We start from the raw sequence: 19,516 nt of genomic DNA on the forward strand, positions 1-19,516 counted from the left end.
GTACATTATGTTATATCAGGCGCTTTGGGAATACTAAATCTCAGTCAAGACTGTTACAAGTTTTACTCCTTTTCAACTAGTTTATGGGTTGGAATAAGCTTTTCCTTTGGAATTTGAAATTCCTTCCCTTAAATTAGTTGTTGAACTTCTACCAAATACTTCTAGTATTGAAGAACGCCTCATTCATTTGGAACATCTTGATGAGCAGCGTCGAGATGCGGCCATAATCAATGAAGCTCATAAAAAGAGAGTAAAAGCTCAATATGATAAGGTTGTCTGTCCTAGGGTTTTCTCTGAAGGCGACCTTGTCTTGGTTTATGACCAAGACAAAGATGCCGTTGGGTAGGAAAGTTCAAATCTATGTGGTACAGTCCCTTCATTGTTAAAAAGGTCTTGAAAAAGGGAGCTTATGAGTTGGTTTATTTTGAGGGAAACAAATTTGCGGAGCCCAGAAATGGGCTTTATCTTAAAAAGTATTTTTCTTAGGCTTCGGCCTAACATTTGCTTGGTTGTAAATATTGTATATTTGTGCATATGTATCTATCCGTTTCGTAGTGATTGTCGATATTTTTTATCTTCTTTGGCAGGTATTGATGGGCAATTTGATATATCTAGGGTTCATCGATGGTGCTAGTAGACACACCCAAAACCTTGCTTCCATGGCTTGGGTGATTTATTATCCATCCGGCTAGTTGTTGGTTTCAAGAGGCATATGTATCGGTCCTGCTTCAAATAATGTTGTCGAATATACTGTTGTCATTAATTTACTATCTGAGGCAATATCTCTTGGTATTGATTCATTAGTAGTATACTTGGATTCACAACTAGTGGTATCTCAATTAAACAACATCTATCGTGTGAGAGATCCTTATTTATATTGCCAATTTTTGAGAATGCATTTATTACAGAGATCATTTATTTATATTCCACGATCAGAAAATTCATTTGCAAATTCTATCACTAATCAAGCATTATATTAGCACATAAATCATTCATCGCATTAAAAATAAAAAATAATCGAAGAGTCATCTGTATATATATGATCATCACAGTGAAACCGTCAGTACATAGATAGAAGTTTTATGTTCAAAATAATATACAAAATTGGGACAAAATCGTCCTACAAAATTAGGGCTTATGCCCATAATCATGTCTAATCAAAATATCCGATCATCCATATTTTTATATCTATGGATCTTGCTCAAGGTGAGCATCCTAGAAGAATACGATGTCATTTTCCACCCATTGGAACAGTCGCACTCAATCACGTGACACTCCTATCACACACCTTTGCATCTATTCTAGAAGGTCTTCTGTGGTTGCCATAGGTACTTGGTGAGTCAGTCTCACCAAGTTTCTCTATACAACATGAAGGAAACTTTCAGTCTCAACTGCAGCCCCCTCTGTGTCTCTTCCGCGATGCCTATGCCTAGGTAGATCCACAAGTCTTACTAGTCCAATATCTATGTCATGATCCAAATAATTTTGTAAGTATTTGTCTCATCAAAAATATTTTCAGTTTATTTATACTTAAAATCTAAAAAAAAATTAAAACATTTCAAAAATTAAAAAAAAAAATTACTTATGGCTCCTCATACTGCTAGATTCATCAAAACTCAAGAAGCCTGGTGCAGAGAGGTTGGCCCATTCACTCGAGCAATGGTAAAGAGAATGGTTTTCAAGGCTAAACTCTCTACATTTTTAATTGGAATTTGACTTCCAATCTTCTCTATGTTCCCTGGGCAGTAGATACGTACATATTCCTCTACACTGAGGCTCCCTCTAGTTATTCCCGTCAAATTGACCTTCTCTTCTCTTCGGGAAAGACCAGTGATAAAATAGAGATCCTCCATTTCTATTCTTAGAGGCATTTGGTCAATGATGAAGGCATCTTCTTCCGGATCCCAATAATGGATCAACATCTATAGTAATCTAGTGTTTGCCTTCATGTTTGGAATCTTGAAAAAATTTAATAAACCACATCCTTTTAAGGCATCTAATGCCATTTGATCATCCATCACTTCAATGTCCACTATGTTCCCTTTCTCTCCATGTGATAGATACCTTGCAAAACAAATGTTTTTGGACCATTAGAAACCGTGCTTTAAATTTTCAAGCTACGCACACGTAGGCTCACTATATACACAGTCGCGTATAGGTCCATTTTATACGCAAGTCTATCGTGTCCAACCCGCATGCGCGCAGGGTGTTAGCCTCCTGCTGCAACAGGTTAATCATCTTTCATGATCGACAGTTTTACATGCCAAATATGTCGTGCTATGCATGCTGCAATGCTCCATATTTGCTACAGATGGCCAGAAAGCATCCATGAGAGTAGGCTGGTCTAAAGGCCACTGCTGTGTTCCAGTTTTGATAAAGCAATCGATTTTTTCTTTGAGGCAGTTTTTCAGTTGGAGGTACTCAGGCTGGAGTTCACTAACATCTTTTTTTTATCACCCTTATTATATAACTCCCTATTAGTTTTTCCCTTCCCCTATTAAAATCATGTATATAAATCCCCTTATGTAAATACCCCTCCCTGGCATTATAGCCATACTTTCTACTAAGTCCAGGAAATCTCAGTCCATCTGGGACTGTTTTTAGCCCATCCGAGTCATTGAGAGACTAGTTCGACATCTGGTCAGCTAGTAACCTCTCCCTTAACCCCACAAACCCCCAAAAAAAACCCATGTTTTCATGTTCCCCTTGTAAAACTTCACCCCACTGCTGTAAAAACCCCTTAAACCCGTTTCCCTAAGTTCTAACCCATCCGCCGCGCACATTAAACTCGGAATATTCCTGCGAATATTCCCTCCCGTTAACCCCCTGTCCCGTCGCGTTCGCCGCCAGCCGTCCGATCCACAGCCCCGCAGATCAACGGCTGGCGGGCATCCTCATCCCCGACGCGCCCGGCCTTTAACGTCCGGGAGTTCGGCGGTTTTGCCGCCGTACTCCCGCCACGCGTCAAGCGCCGGGCTGTGGCGGAGCCCCTCCCTCCGAAACCGCCATCCCCCATAAGCGGTGCGCCACATACCGCTTACCGCCCGGTGACGTCACCAGCCCACGTCACCCCTGCACAGTCAACAGCCCACGTCACCCCCCTGTACAGTCATCCGATGAGTCACCCACCTACGTGGCCTCCTGCCACGTCACTGCCACGTGTCCCGCCACTGTACCTGCCACATCATCGTCCGTACATGATGACGTCATCCCGCCACGTCGCCATGCTGACGTCATGCTGACGTCACCCGCCGTACAATGTTGACGTCATGATGACATCATCAACCCTTTTTTGGATGCAGAGGCGCGAAAATCGCACTTCGGAGCCCCGGAATCGAATTCTGAGGCAGTTTTTGATGAGCGATTTGCGCCACATGAAGCCCCAGGAAGCCCGAAAAGGTGTAGAAATGATCCGTTTTCTTCACAGAGCATACCAAAATGATCAGAAGACAATTCCAGATGATACAGAGGCCGAACAATGACCATTTACTGGTGACTAGACACGCAGCACAGCAGATTAGCAGCCCAGATTTTGTCAAAGAGTATCAGTGGAAGAAAGGACGCCAGAAAGAATTAGTCATGATTATTTAGGGGCTCGAGGCACCTGAACATTGATGAAGCCCCCAAAAAATCAAATCGATAAGCATCAGCCCATCCTTGCTTTCAAATAACTGTCAAGACATTCAAGACACCAGGACAATAAGGAAGTAGAGACCCATACCCATTTATTGCAGAAAGCACTGCAGCAAGCCACCGAGGACAACATTATTCATTCAGTTTTGACACATCAGCCCTGAGCACGGCTCGAGACATTCTTTGCATTTATTTCTAGATAGGATTAGGTCAAGTAGTCATTCTTATGACCTAATTAGGTCAAAATGTAATAAAGGAAACTCTGCAGAGAGTTTTGCCCTATATATACCACCCTCTGTATAGTTTTAAGTGTGGGTCAATTGAGATTTTCACTAGAGACTTGCTGTGTATACCTGAACGTTTCTGTAATCAAAGATTGCTTAAAGCTTGGCGAGCGAACTGTCTGTTGTTGATGAATGTGTCGAAGAGTTGGAGATGGAATTCCTGCGCTGCGGCCTGAAGCAATAAGTGCCTCTTATATCTGTTTATGTGTTTGCCATTATCTAAATAGCAGGAAGAAAGAATAGCCTAGAATTAGTTAAATACTCTCTATGCTCAATTCCTGCTGTTTCTTGATGTTTTCTTCTGAATGAATTGGTTATGAACATTGAATTCCTTTTGGCTCATGTTTACCCCAGTTCACCTGTTCTGGCCAATTATCTAGGGATTCTTAACTGCTCCTAGGTAGCGCCTTGTTGTTTCCTCTGCTAATCTGTTAGAGAGATTCTTAACTGCCTCTCTTTCTTTAGCATTCTTGCTATCCCTTGAACCTGAAAGTTTCTTCTGCCTTAGTTATCTCGCTCCATTTCCCCTCACTGTTATTAAAGAAAAACACCAACAGTTCCCCTCCTCGACTCCACGCCCAATGGTTTGAAACATTCAGACTATACTCAGCCTCTCTGCCTGAAAGTGTCAGTTTTCCCGCCAAAACTCAATCAAACCCGTGTGCATCATATCTAGCCTAAAATCACCCCTTTCAACAAAGCTAAATCATAAAGAGAGAGCCCTCTCTGACTGTAGGCAGGCTAGGGCCTGCAGTCCAAAGTTGGTTTGTGGTTACCTCGGCCGTATCCCTTTGGGAGTCAAAATGGACAACCTGAGTGATAACATAATGGCGACTCCGCTGGGGAGATGAATCATGTGTTTATTAGTGCAAATCCTCAATTTTGACCAGTTTGCCTCGTTTTCTGGAGAAAGTGTTCCTTTTCTTTAGGGTTTTTCATGTTCAGCTCTGATCTGTGACGGTGGATAGAGATCAGGCACTTTAAGGTCACATCATCCACCTGGCGACTCCACATCATCCCCATAATAAAGACTCCGCTGGAGAAATGAACCCAAAGGAATTGTATAAGCAGATCAGGCTCTCGACTTGGATGATCATCCAAGAGACCATGTTCTTTCTCTTGCACCAAATTTTGCTGTGCATATTGTACTTTAAAAGCGATTTTATGTCAAATTTTTGTGTTTTTCCTTTGGAAGAGATTGTTGAAAAGCCTCCGTGCACATCAGAGCAGCAGCTTTCAAATGCTGCTGAAGGTCATCATATGGTCAGGGAGGAAACAAAAATAGAGCCATTGAATATCAGATTGAGGAGGACCCAGAAGCAGAAGCATATGACCAGATGATCCAAATGGATCCCCTGCCTCTTTGTTTTCAGCCATCTGAATTATTCAAAGAAGAAGAAGACCAGCAGCCCGCACAGATCAGTCCGGCCCTATTCGAGCCAGATTGTAATAAATTACAAGCACCTCTGCGAGTACTGAATGACCTATCCGCTGGCAGGCAGAATAATGAAAGGAATCAGTGCACATCACCATCAACAGGCTGCAAGGCTCAGTATCGAGTTGACAATGATCTCCCGACTCCAAGGCATGGTAGTGATCCTGGACCTTTGTACAGTTCTTTAATTCAGCCAATAAATTGTATATATATGTTGAAGGACAGTTTTTTACAGTGTTTAAACACCGCAAAGGAGGTCAGTAGCTTCCTGATCTTTTCAAAGATTGACAAAGCCATAACAAATTGCAAAATCTCAGTTGATGTCACTAGCAAGCATAAGCAGCAAAGCCCACTCATGTTATTATTACTTAAGTGGTTGCATTGGTTATTTCACTTCACCTAACAGCAAAGTAAGTGCTGGTTAGGGTAGGTAGGTAGGTAGGATTAATAAGGCAGCCAACCAAGAAAAATTTGCAGAACATAGTAACAGTTGAATACAAGGCAGTCTGACCTGCTGTTCTTGACTTTTCACAAGGAAAAGCCATCCCCAAGTGGAGCCACTGTTAGCCTCCTGCTGCAGCAGGTTAATCATCTTTCATGATCGACAGTTTTACATGCCAAATATGTCATGCTATGCATGCTGCAATGCTCCATATTTGCTACAGATGGCCAGAAAGCATCCATGAGAGTAGGCTGGTCTAAAGGCCACTGCTATGTTCCAGTTTTGATAAAGCAATCCATTTTTGCTTTGAGGCAGTTTTTCAGTTGGAGGCACTTAGGCTGGAGTTCACTAACATCTTTTTTTTATCACCCTTATTATATAACTCCCTATTAGTTTTTCCCTTCCCCTATTAAAATCATGTATATAAATCCCCCTATGTAAATACCCCTCCCTCGCATTATAGCCATACTTTCTACTAAGTCCGGGAAATCTCAGTCCATCTGGGACTGTTTTTAGCCCATCCGAGTCATTGAGGGACTAGTTCGACATTTGGTCAGCTAGTAACCTCTCCCTTAACCCCACAAACCCCCAAAAAACCCATGTTTTCATGTTCCCCTTGTAAAACTTCACCCCACCACTGTAAAAACCCCTTAAACCCGTTTCCCTAAGTTCTAACCCATCCGCCGCGCACATTAAACCTGGGATATTCCTGCAAATATTCCCTCTCGTTAACCCCCTGTCCCGTCGCGTTCGCCGCCAGCCGTCCGATCCACAACCCTGCAAATCAACGGCTGGCGGGCATCCTCATCCCCGACGCGCCCGGCTTTTAACGTCCGGGAGTTCGGCGGTTTTGCCGCCGTACTCCCGCCATGTGTCAAGCGTCGGGCTGTGGCGGAGCCCCTCCCTCCGAAACCGCCATCCCCCATAAGCGGTGTGCCACATACCGCTTACCGCCCGGTGACGTCACCAGCCCACGTCACCCCTGCACAGTCAACAGCCCAGGTCACCCCCCTGTACAGTCATCCGATGAGTCACCCGCCTACATGGCCTCCTGTCACATCACTGCCACGTGTCCTGCCACCGTACTTGCCACATCATCATCTGTACGTGATGACGTCATGTTGACGTCATCCCGCCATGTCGCCATGCTGACGTCACCCGCCGTACAATGCGGACGTCATCAACCCTTTTTTGGATGCAAAGGCGCGAAAATCGCACTTCGGAGCCCCGGAATCGAATTCTGAGGCAGTTTTTGATGAGCGATTTGCGCCACATGAAGCCCCAGGAAGCCCGAAAAGGCGCAGAAATGATCCGTTTTCTTCACAGAGCATACCAAAATGATCAGAAGACAATTCTAGATGATACAGAGGCCGAACATCGGCCATTTACTGGTGATTAGACACGCAGCACAGCAGATCAGCAGCCCAGATTTTGTCAGAGAGTATCAGTGGAAGAAAGGATGCCAGAAAGAATCAGTCATGATTTTTTAGGGGCTCGAGGCACCTGAACATTGATGAAGCCCCCAGAAAATCAAATCGATAAGCATCAGCCCATCCTTGCTTTCAAATCACCGTCAAGACATTCAAGACACCAGGACAGCAAGGAAGCAGAGACCCATACCCATTTATTGCAGAAAGCACTACAGCAAGCCACCGAGGACAACATTATTCATTCAGTTTTGACACATCGGCCTTGAGCACGGCCCGAGACATTATTTGCATTTATTTCTAGATAGGATTAGGTCAAGTAGTCATTCTTATGACCTAATTAGGTCAAAATGTAATAAAGGAAACTCTGCAGAGAGTTTTTCCCTATATATACCACCCTCTGTATAGTTTTAAGTGTGGGTCAATTGAGATTTTCACTAGAGACTCGCTGTGTATACCTGAACGTTTCTGTAATCAAAGATTGCTTAAAGCTTGGAGAGCGAACTGTCTGTTGTTGATGAATGTGTCGAAGAGTTGGAGATGGAATTCCTGTGCTGCGGCCTGAAGCAATAAGTGCCTCTTATCTCTGTTTATGTGTTTTCCATTATCTAAATAGCAGGAAGAAAGAATAGCCTAGAATTAGTTAAATACCCTCTATGCTCAATTCCCGCTGTTTCTTGATGTTTTCTTCTAAATGAATTGGTTATGAAATTGAATTCCTTCTGGCTCATGTTTACCCCAGTTCACCTGTGCTGGCCAATTATCTAGGGATTCTTAACTGCTCCTAGGTAGCGCCTTGTTGTTTCCTCTGCTAATCTGTTGGAGAGATTCTTAACTGCCTCTCTTTCTTTAGCATTCTTGCCATCCCTTGAACCTGAAAGTTGCTTCTGCCTCAGTTATCTCGCTCCATTTCCCCTCACTGTTATTAAAGAAAAACACCAATAGTTCCCCTCCTCGACTCCACGCCCAATGGTTTGAAACATTCAGACTATACTCAGCCTCTCTGCCTGAAAGTGTCAGTTTTCTCGCCAAAACTCAATCAAACCCCTGTGCATCATATCTAGCCTAAAATCACCCCTTTCAACAAAGCTAAATCATAAAGAGAGAGCCCTCTCTGACTGCAGGCAGGCTAGGGCCTGCAGTCCAAAGTTGGTTTGTGGTTACCTCGGTCGTATCCCTTTGGGAGTCAAAAGGGACAACCTGAGTGATAACACAGGGAACAAAATTTTAAACTATTTTTCTATGGTGAAATTTTTGAAAAATATATTCAAAAATCAATAAAATTTATCTAAGAAACATTTAGGATATTACTGGATAGTTGAAGGTTGAACTGACGAACGAATCAGATGGATTGAGGTTTCTTGAGTTTTTCTCCAGAGCTCCTTCACTCACTTATTCACAATACAAATGAAAAATTGTAAGTCAAAGGGACTTTATATAAGTTGACATGTAAAATCAATTTTTTCAAAAGTTCATATTTTTTGCAAAACTTTATGATCTTTGTAACCTTTTTGTCTTGGAGTGTTAGGATGGGTCATTTTTTCATGACACTTTGGATATTTTGAGAGACCGCTTTGATTCCATGACCGCAAACCCATCATGGAAGGTATCGTTTTTCACTGGCATATAGCTTAGGGGATATCCTTTTCCATTCCATTTTGCATACTAGCCTCCATACTACGATATCTTGGCCATAGTGTCGACCCCATCATGTTTTGGTTCTTAAACCATTTTCCACTCGCCGACTTATAAAATCATGACATGATGGTAGAGCCAACCTTTACATGGTAATCTTAGTTAGATTCTTGTTAGCATATGTTGCTGATGCTGCTATATTGCGTAGGCTTGGGACTCTTGTTTAGTCTCGCCATGACTTGTGCATCGAAGCTTCATTCTCTTACTTCTTTGCTATTTTTTTGGTTTTATGCTCTAGAGGCTCTTTTGAGTAGAGTTGTACCACTGCATTGCATGTTGACTATTTTCCTCTTTTTGGCCTCAAGCCGACTTCATTTGTATTCGTGTTTAAGCCTCTTTTTTGGCCAAAGCTTTATGCAAAATCAACCCTGCAATAATTTAGTTTTTGCAACTTGAAACCTGCTTATCCATGGGAAGAACATTCCTTTAAGTGTCATTGACCAGTTTCGTCACCTTGCATTGAGCATAGGCATGTTCCACTCCTAGGAACTAGAAAATCTGTACTTCAACACTCATTATTTCCACTGTATTATAGCCATTATTTTATTATTTTGTGGCCTTTCCAAATATGAAAAGAAAAAAAAATTCCAAAAAGAGCAAGAATGGGACATTACTTCCGTGATTGATGGAAGCTAGATTCAATTGTGTCACCCTTGAACAAAGCACTGAAAATTAAGTCTTTCCTCCATTGGGATGAGCTTTAGTTTGACTTAGGAGAGCCTTAACCTTGTTATTGAGTCAGTAATCCTCTGGTTGGTTATCTCTTCCAATCATATGGAGAGTTTGTTTGTGCCTTTGGCATGACAAACCTATACAAAGTTATCATATGATGCCATATTGTCACATTTGAGTCATGCTTTTGTTCAAGGGAAGTAAACCTGAGTCGGCCTTTCTATGGTGTCTCTTGACTTATTTTCAGTTGGCCATCCTTGGTTGTTAGAGGCATTTTCACTATCACATCAGTTATTTGGTCATTTGCCCATGGTGGTTTGAGAAGGTCTCCATTGACTTCTTGTTGGTGAGTCTTCCTCTTATCGACTAAAAAACGCTTCTCTAAGAGTAGACCTAGAGCTCCACCCTGGCCCTATTTCCATCACTGATAGGTGACCTTGTGCTCAACATTAATCAGTATCATGGGTCTTTGACTGAGTGGTTTCCCTTATGTTCGACATCATTTCATTATCACACATTGGGATTCGTGTAATACCTGGGTTTCCATTTGAAATCATTGGTGGATTCCTCGCCTCTGTGTCAGCTTTCATTATTAGTTGGTATAAATGGTTTATGTTGTGCACTAGCTACATCTTGTGTACACCGGAAACGTGCTTCGGTTTGGTTACTACATCTTTCTTTGTCCGATTCCTTCCACATTATTGGCCTACGAGTTACACTCATGCTGGATTGATGAAGGATGCCTTAATGCCTTCCTTCCAGCATAACGTTTCTCATCGACTTCAACTCATTTATCTGGGAACTAGGTCTAGAGTCCATTTGGAAATACCTTAGGGTTTGCAGTCATCAGTGGTAGATTCCTTCGCTATCAATAGTGAGAATACATCATTATCTCCTGATTGATAGATTCATCCAAGTGTTCAACTTCAGATAATTTATTCACACTTGTAAGATTGTACTAGGTACCTTGGCTCTCATCATCATTATCGGTGAGTAGTCTCGCATTTTTTAATGGTATATATCAATGACCAGTAATTAAACGATTTCTCACATGGTCGAATTCAGATCATTTTATTCCCATTGTGTAGAAATGTAGCACAACGGTTGGTGGAGACCTCAGGTTTGCATCAGCATTTGTTGGTTCAATTGCCAGTTCCCCCTGTTTCTGCTAGTGACACCATCTACCTTATATGTTGCAGTTCATCACTGCTACATCTTATATGTTGGCACCCAAGTTGCATGAAGTACCATTTGTTCCACTATTTGACTTGATATTTTTTGGATCAGTTTTATGACTTCAGTGATCAGCTTTCTACTTCAGCATCATTGATCAGTTCTTTATATGATATATTGTGACATGTACTTCTATGGATATGATTTGATGATCCACTATGTATTTTCATTTCTTTTATACTTGTATACATATTAGTTCCAATTTTGTATTTGATATGCAGGCATGATTTATTATCTTTGAGCATGGGTATGCCCACCTATTATAGCACCATTTACCACTCTTGGTAGATCTGATTCTCTTATTATGACCTAGGGCAACCCTTCCTTCCAGAATTGGTCCAAAATTTAGAAAACATTTTTTTATTCCCCATACGCTACTTTTACTTGTGATAAAAGAGTGTACATGCGGGTTAGCATATACCCAACCTACGTACATATGTTAAAACACTTAAAAAAATTAAATTTCCTTAATTTCGGGCAAAGTTCACGGGTTTTACTTGTTACTCACCTCCTATTTCTCGTGGGCTAGCTGTTTCCCAATTGAAAAAAATATTTTGGAGAATTATAAATAAACCTCCATGGGAAGGCCTTAAGGGAGAAGAGAGGAGATATTGATACTATAGTGAGATTATCCCTGATTGAGTTTGACGAAATCCTTGTGCCTCATACACTCCCCAAATCTTTAGGAAACCCTTGTTTCCTTGTTGTAGATATCCTTCATCTTTCTTTAGATATCATTGTATTGGTGATGGAGGAATATTGCTGAGGCTGGGAAAGGATGAATTCGAAGGACAGTTCTGCTTGGAGCAGGAGAAGGACTTAGGTCATATTTCTCCACTTTGATTGTAGCTAACTTCAATAAAAGAATGTTGTTTTGTTTCTGATATTAAATGTGTTTATGCATCTATTTATATTGTAATTTGTTTATGAATCTTACATTGATGCGTAATTGTTCATTCATTTATATGATTTAAAGTTAATATCATGAACATGCTTTATGTTTCTACTATTGTATATGTTTCATTTGAATAATTTTCAGGTTTCGAAGACATCAAGAGAAGTTGAGGGTTTGCACCCTGCGGGATCTACTCAAACATAGGACTTCCAGGTAAGGACACTCTTACACAGTTCAATAGAATAAGCATTTAGGTTGATTTCCTGAGCATTTCTTGTTGTGGTTTTCCCTCCGCTCTGTTGGGGTTCTCAACCCAAGACCCTAGGGTGTTCTCACCTGCAACAGAATTGGCGACTCCACTGGGGATAACATTCTTGTTATTCTTGGTTTAGGTTGTTTGTTCTCAATTAGGGTTCAATTTCTTGATTGCTTGCTTTTATAGTGTTTTTTGATTCATTAGTGTCCCAGGCATCAAGTACACTAGCTTGGCAAGCTGAAATCTGGTGAACTCCTATCAAGTCCTCGCATGATTCTTTCATACACTTAATACATTTCAGCCATCATGTACCCCTCGTGACCTCATATATTAGGGGGAATATGTTATAGCACCATTTACCACCCTTGGTATATTTGATTCTCTATGATATGGCCTATGGAAACCCTTCCCTACTAGACTTGGTCCATTTTCTAAAAAATAATGTTTTAAATCCCATACACGATTATGCTGTGTGTACGCACGGGTCAGCCTATACCAAACCCATGTACATGTTTTAAAACATTAAAAAATATATAATCTCCCTTAATTTGGGAAAGGTTTACGGGTTTGACCAGATACCCACCTACTATATCCCATGGCCCAACTATTTCCCAACTGAAAAAACTAATTTGAAGAAGTATAAATACATCTCCATGGGAAGGCCAAAAGGAGGAGGAAGGATTAGATATTGATATTATAGTTGATTACATCCCTGATCAAGTATGAAGATATCCCTGTGCCTTCTACACTCCCAGTCATAGGAAACCCCTGTTTCCTTCTTGAGATGTTCATCATCCCTTCATGACATCCTTGTGTATACTTATGGAGGAGGATTGTTGAGGCCTAGGCAATGTTGGCATTATGATACAGGCGTTGTCCTTGATGTCAACTCACTCACAGGATAGTTCAAATTTGATAAAGGGAAACTCACATTGTAACAGGTCAATTCAGAGGTAACAGGCATTATTACAGAAGAACAGGAAGTTGGAACTGAGGTCTACCGATTAGAATCAAGAAGTTGAAGGAAGAGGATGTTTTAAGATAGTTTAAGTTGTATACGCAAGTTCACCTTTTCAAAGCAGCGTATACATGCAGGTTCAAAAAACAAAAGGAGCATATACATATGCACACACTTTCACAATAGGAAAAGCATGTATGGGTTAGAAAATCAAGGAAATACCAGACTAAAGAATACCAAGGGTCAATACCATGGTATTAGCCCACAATTTTGAGCAGAGTAACGACTGTTTGATCCCATCCAAGAATACCACAGGCTCTAAGTGTTGTTTTTGTCCGAGTTATTAAGGAAGGACAAAACTGTATAAGGAGGAGAAGATCAAAGGGCCAAGTGTGTAAGTGAAATGGTTTCTCAGGAATACTTCTATCTGAAGTATATTTTATGTTGCAGGGGCTATGATTAGAATATAATCTAAAATATTTTTTGCACCTTGAATTCAATGTTGGATCAGGATCATGAGAACTGAAATGACTTATCATTGAATGATATGACATTGGTTGGGCTAGCCTGATTGCTTACACATGTTTTATTCTTTAAATTTCATGATCTGGGTATGTTTGAAATCTGGAATAGCAGTGAAGGTGTAAGTGAGTATTTGCAGATCTATATGCTAGTTCACCTTGGCGAAGGTGCGTATACACAATGGTTCGAAGCTTCCAAGTAGCATATATAAAAGAAAAGCCTCCTATTCAGAAATTACTGATCTATCTAATCAGTGTTGCAGGTTTACTGATGTTTGTCAATGATGTCTTCTCAGATCTGAAAATAGAACTGAATACATAAGTAGTTTTTGTTTGTTTGATTGATTGATTAAGTGAGAAGGGTTATCTTTGTTGCTGACTATTTAGATCTCTATAAATTGACAGTAGATGTTTAGAATATTACTGGTTGGTACAGATTTGATTCAGAAGTTTTTATGATTCAGTAGTTTTGGAGGTATACGGAGGTTTGGTTACAAGAAGTAGCATATACACGCAGGTTGGGTTCATTAAAGTAGTGTGTAGAGTCTCCAATCTGTCTTCAAAATATCATCCACTTTCACCTTTATTGCCACCATTTCACTTACATGTCCCAACTCCATGAACATATAACCTTTCATTACCCTCCATTTTCATGATTACATGGGGTTACCTTTGTGTTTCCAAAAGATAATGATTTCTAGTATTATAAGTGAATTAAATGGTTAAAACTTAGAAAAATGACATATACTTTCTAATACTTAAAAGTGGCTTGAGCTTCATGACATGTGTAGGTAATTTGGAAGCTTCCAAGGCACCCTTATTTGCTAATACTTAAAAGTGGCTTGAGTTTCATGACATGTGTAGGTCATTTGGAAGCTTCCAAGGCACCCTTATGTGGCCTCCAATGCTCAAATTCGAATTCCCTTCAAGATATGGAAGAATATTTGGATAAAGGTCAAAGAGGATATGTGTCTCATCATTACCTATTTGAGTTGTAACTCTATGAGATTTTCTAGGGATCTAGGGAGAGAATAATGGACCTCTATTAATGAGGTATTTTCTTATGTTTTTGTATAAATAGGAGATCCTCCTCCTTTCAAAGGCATGTGTAAAGTTGGGAAATGCTCATGTTTTGAGTATAGAATTTGTATTTGGCACCATGCTCCTGAGCAATGTTCACTTTGATTTGGTTATGCTTGCATTTGGAGCCTCTCAACTTTCCATCTCTCATGCTTTTGGATTGGCCACCTACAATGTGTGAGATTTATTATTTTTCATAGATTAAGATTTATTGCTTTCATAGATTAAGATTTATTTCTTTAATATCTTTTCCTATGTGAGAGGTTAAGAGTGATTTTTTCTATTTGCTTTCGACTTAGAAGTTAAGAGCAATTGTTTTCATTTGATTTCATATCTTTTCTTGTGTGAGAGGTTAAGAGTGATTGTTTTTTATTTGCTTTCTACCTAGAGGTTAAGAGCGATTGTTTTTATTTTCTTTCTACCTAGAAGTTAAGAGCAATTGTTTTTATTTTCTTTCATATCTTTTCATGTGTGAGAGGTTAAGAATGATTGTTTTTGCTTCCATTTCTTGTAATTTCAATTCTACGCACTGTACTATAATTTCTTTTGAATTGATTGTTGAATTAGAATAGTTGAATTTGGTTTGTCGTTATTTGGTTTCATAGTTAGGTTGATCTAAATTGGAAGTTAATTTCTAGCATATATAATGCACTCATGCTTCGCAAGTTTTATGAAACCCCCAGGTTGACAATTAAATAATAGGTAATTAATTTGCCTCAACATTTTGGCGTCATTGCCAGGGAAGTGTGCATAGGAACTAGCTTTTAGTCTAGAGTTCATTTTTCATTTTTTTTAGATGCACGATTAAAGAATGTAGATCATGCATAAATCATTTAGTTGCATGTCATTTTTATTATATATATATATATATATATATATATATATATATATATATATATATATATATATATATATATATATCTTATATATATATATATATATATATATATATATATATATATATATATTATATATATATATATATATATATATATATATATTAAAAAAAAAAATTGATACTAACCATTTATGGACAAAGGATATAAACTGCAGATCAAACATTCTTTGGAGCACAAGGACTACTTTAAGGAATGATATCGAAACTCAATTGCGCCATGACATTCATCCGTTCTTCAAGAGATGTTTGTGGCAAATGTAAAGGTTAAAAAGATTTCTCATGTCCTCATACAGAATCATGTACATTTTGCAAATTTGGATATGAACATTTTAGAAAGTTTAATCCGTAAATGGCTCCATTGCAAACATCCATATACTTAAAAAATAAAAAATAAAAAAAATAAAAATAAAATTTCTTTGAAGTAGATAAATTAGGAAAAATAAAATCAAGCTTGATTAAAAAAATAAATTAAGTTCTTCGTTACATTTTTCTTAAGTTCTTGATTTAGATTTTTAATTGTTTTCTTGCATTTTTTCATTAACATCGCAAATATTTTCAACAAAAAAATAATGTTTTGATTTTAAATAATTAAAAAAAATCATGTTATATATATATATATATATAATGTTATTAATAAGGAAGATGAAGTTTGAAATCAATAAAAAAAATTCAATTCTTTGTTTACTATCTTCATTTTCCAAGAGAATTGACAAATCGTGCGACTTACAAAAAAAAATAAAATTCAATTGCATTAGCTTAAAAAAAAAAAATCCAAAATTCATCATTTAAAAAAAAGAATAAAAAGAAATAAAATTAAAATCTTGCTTGAATAGGCTGCATATTTGGCTTCCAACAAACCATCTCAGTTGTTCCACAAAGCCTGAGCATGTTGATGTCTCATGTGCATCATGTTGTGAAATACACTATTTTAAAGTATCTACAAGTTCAGTTAGGGTAACTGATGCACCTATCTCCATGCCATCCTCTTTGACTCTCAAAATGTTTAGCTCAGGTACATGAGTAGCTGCAATCATAACTTGATAATGGATACTTTTAAACCTTGTTTCTATACCAATTTCCATATTGCGAATCACCAACTTTGCATCAGAAAACCTTGATTTCAAATCTAAAACATCCTGGAGCTTTAATGGACGAAACCGGGCCATACCTCTTGGACTTGTCAAATATAAAGGGTGAGGCTTTCTCGATAAAAGCTCTGGCGGAAAAATGAACTCGCGATTACCATAAAAACTCCCACCAACTTCACTAAATGAAAGCAGCATATAGACAGGATGAGAAGTTCCAATGTCCTTGCTTTCATTGCCAACCCTTTCCCCACAGTCACAAGGTTTCCCTGTTGAAAGGAAAATGACCTTTGCATCTCCAGATGTATTTGTAGAAGCATTGTCACTATACAAGGTATTATCGGTTTTGGAAAAATTATGGAAAGCATCAAGAATTGATTTGTAACCTGTAACCCAGAAAGCCCGAGTGCAATACTTGTATAGGAAATGCGTAACAACTTAAAAATGTCATTTTTTAAACACGTTTTCTGGTCAAATGAAAGCTAATCTCAGAAAAATAAAACGTGGGTTTTTTTAGAACGGGGTTAATTACATTACGCAGGAGCGATTTTCTAAAATTCGTAACCAATTGGAAGATATTCCAGGTTCTTTAGAGCCTTATTTTCTAGGTTATGTGGAAAAACAGTTTTTACTTACTTCCCTGAGATCCTGCAAATCGTTGAAACAAATCAAGTTTGATTGAGTCCATGAGAAAGAAGTCTTGGTGTTGAAAGGAGAGCAGCTTCAACAAATAAACCAGTTACGAATTTTATGGGCAGTGCTAGCGCTTGGCTCCGAAATATGCTGTTGCTACTAAGTCAAAACCACATATCAGTGCTGCTACCGAGTCAAAACTATGTATCAGTCCAGATATTCACTTGCAATGATTTGAATTTTCATTTTCAACCATGGAAAATTTTGTATTAATTTTTTTCGTATATGTACATTTTGATGGAATGTTGTTTTAATGTTTTATAGGTATAACTTTTGTTATTTTTTTATTTTTAAAAGTGTACATATATGTTTTGTATAATATTTGTTTTTACCATTTTTTTTTTTAATGAAGTTTTTTTTTTTTTTTTTTAACATTTGTACATTTATAAGTTTTGTTATGATTTTTGTTATGTTTGTTTGCATGTATATTTTAGTTTGTATATATGTTTTCTTCTTATGTTTTTCTTTTGTGTATATTTATTTTACTTTTTAGTTTTGTAAATATTTCATTAATTTTTAGATTATGTGTTTTATTATTTTTTTTTAAGAAAATTGCCATGGAAAAATGTCATTAAAACATTGATTTGAAATTCATTTAGTGACTAGCGTAAATTGAGAAAAAGTTGTTGTGATGGTCCACTCAAAGACACCTATCGAAGCAAGCACTAAAAAAAAAATGTTCTATTTGCTAATTTTTCTGGAAGAAGTATTGATCAATTTGAAGATTGGACTGGTTATTTGTTCATAACAAAAATGCATAGTTGTGTGTACTTAACTGTCTGTTCAAAATTTTAGCTACAGAAACTGCACAATTCTGCAGCTGAAAAACAATTTTGCAGCTATGTATTTAACTTAATAATCTACTTGTCAACAATGCATTCTAATAAAAAAATCATGATCAAAATTTATTGGTTTTGTCTAATGATTATATTTTCAAGCATGATGTAGGAAAGAATAAGAACTATGAAGGCACTTTATCTGCAAGATTGATTGATGAATTTTTTATTGAGGATTGTTTTGCAGGAATCATTAAGCATTCACAAATAATATTTCTTTATCTTTATGAAATGCTATGATTCAAACATAAATTGAGGAAATTGTTTTTTTTAGAAATTGGATTTATTATCGCAATTGTGAAATTGGACTATCCATTTGAAACGAGGGCACATCATGAATCGATCAATTATGCAAATTTTTTGTATGTGCCTAGAGAAATTGATCAGTTCTCTTTGAACACACTTACGTTTGTTGCACTGTTAGTGCCATGTTTGTTTTTAGGTACCAGGGAAATCGAAGAATTGAAGGAGGCCAATTTGTGAATGATTGGTTTTCTACGACCAATTTCAAGAAACATGAACCAATTGAATCCCTTTCTATCATCGATATATGCCATCATTTTTCCTCTCCAAACTGCCAAGCTATCCAAGCATTTTTCACTAAACATTGTCATTACCATTTTCCTTACAAGATTCGCATGTTTCCATTTACATTTTCCATTCACATTTTCCATAATTTCCATTCATCAACCCATTAATAGAGACATTCATCTTGCTTAGATGTTGATTTGTCCTTTTTCTTTCCGTTCGCATATTTACCCTCTTGTCATTTTTCTTTCCATTAAATAAACCTTGATCCACTGAAAAGAAATTCATTCATAGCCCTTCCAAAATCATCATTTCATACTCGCGTTAGATGATGGAGTATTCATTAAGGCCTCCCTTCTAACAAGTCTTGGCCTATCGACATCAACACATTATCTAGGTTAAGGGCTAGAGTCGTTACTAGTACCTTGAGGCTTGTATGATCAATGAAAATTTCTCTCGCTAACAATCATGGGAATACATCAATGTCCCTTGATCGTTGGATCTTGCAAGTGGCTCGACATCAGCTCATCTATTCACACTTTGCAAGATGTACTTAGGTACCTTGGCACTCGTTGACATTAATGGCGAGTTTGCCTTGCATTGGTTAATGACATTCATCAATGGCTGGTAATCTAATGACTTCTCTTCATGCTTGACAACAACACATTTATTCGCATGACTAGAATTGTACCATCGGGTTTTGTAGCAGGTGAAGACTATATCATTTCAGCATTTTGCAGTAGATACAACAGATTTAGTAGCAGAAATAAAGAATCCACTTTCACCACCTCATCCACTATTTATGCAACCAAGAAGCAGATGAAATTCTACATTCTATTCCATGATCTGAATATGCACAGTTTGTCCACTTTCTAGGTAAGTAAAGGTATGTTCTTTTTTAGCTTTTAATCATAGAATTCCTTGAATACTAAAATTATAATTTTT

General features: G+C 38.1%; 1 pseudogene; it reads right to left on the bottom strand.

Moving 5' to 3' along the window:
- Positions 1-17,202, bottom strand: part of LOC149233456 (xanthine dehydrogenase 2-like) — an 81,694-nt pseudogene extending 64,492 nt beyond the window's left edge.
- Between the last annotated feature and the right edge of the window lie 2,314 nt (positions 17,203-19,516).

The sequence above is a fragment of the Pinus tabuliformis genome, chromosome J (genome assembly GCF_031772625.1).
Source record: "Pinus tabuliformis cultivar Carrire ecotype Pingquan chromosome J, CPIR1, whole genome shotgun sequence".
Classification (NCBI taxonomy): Eukaryota; Viridiplantae; Streptophyta; class Pinopsida; order Pinales; family Pinaceae; genus Pinus; species Pinus tabuliformis.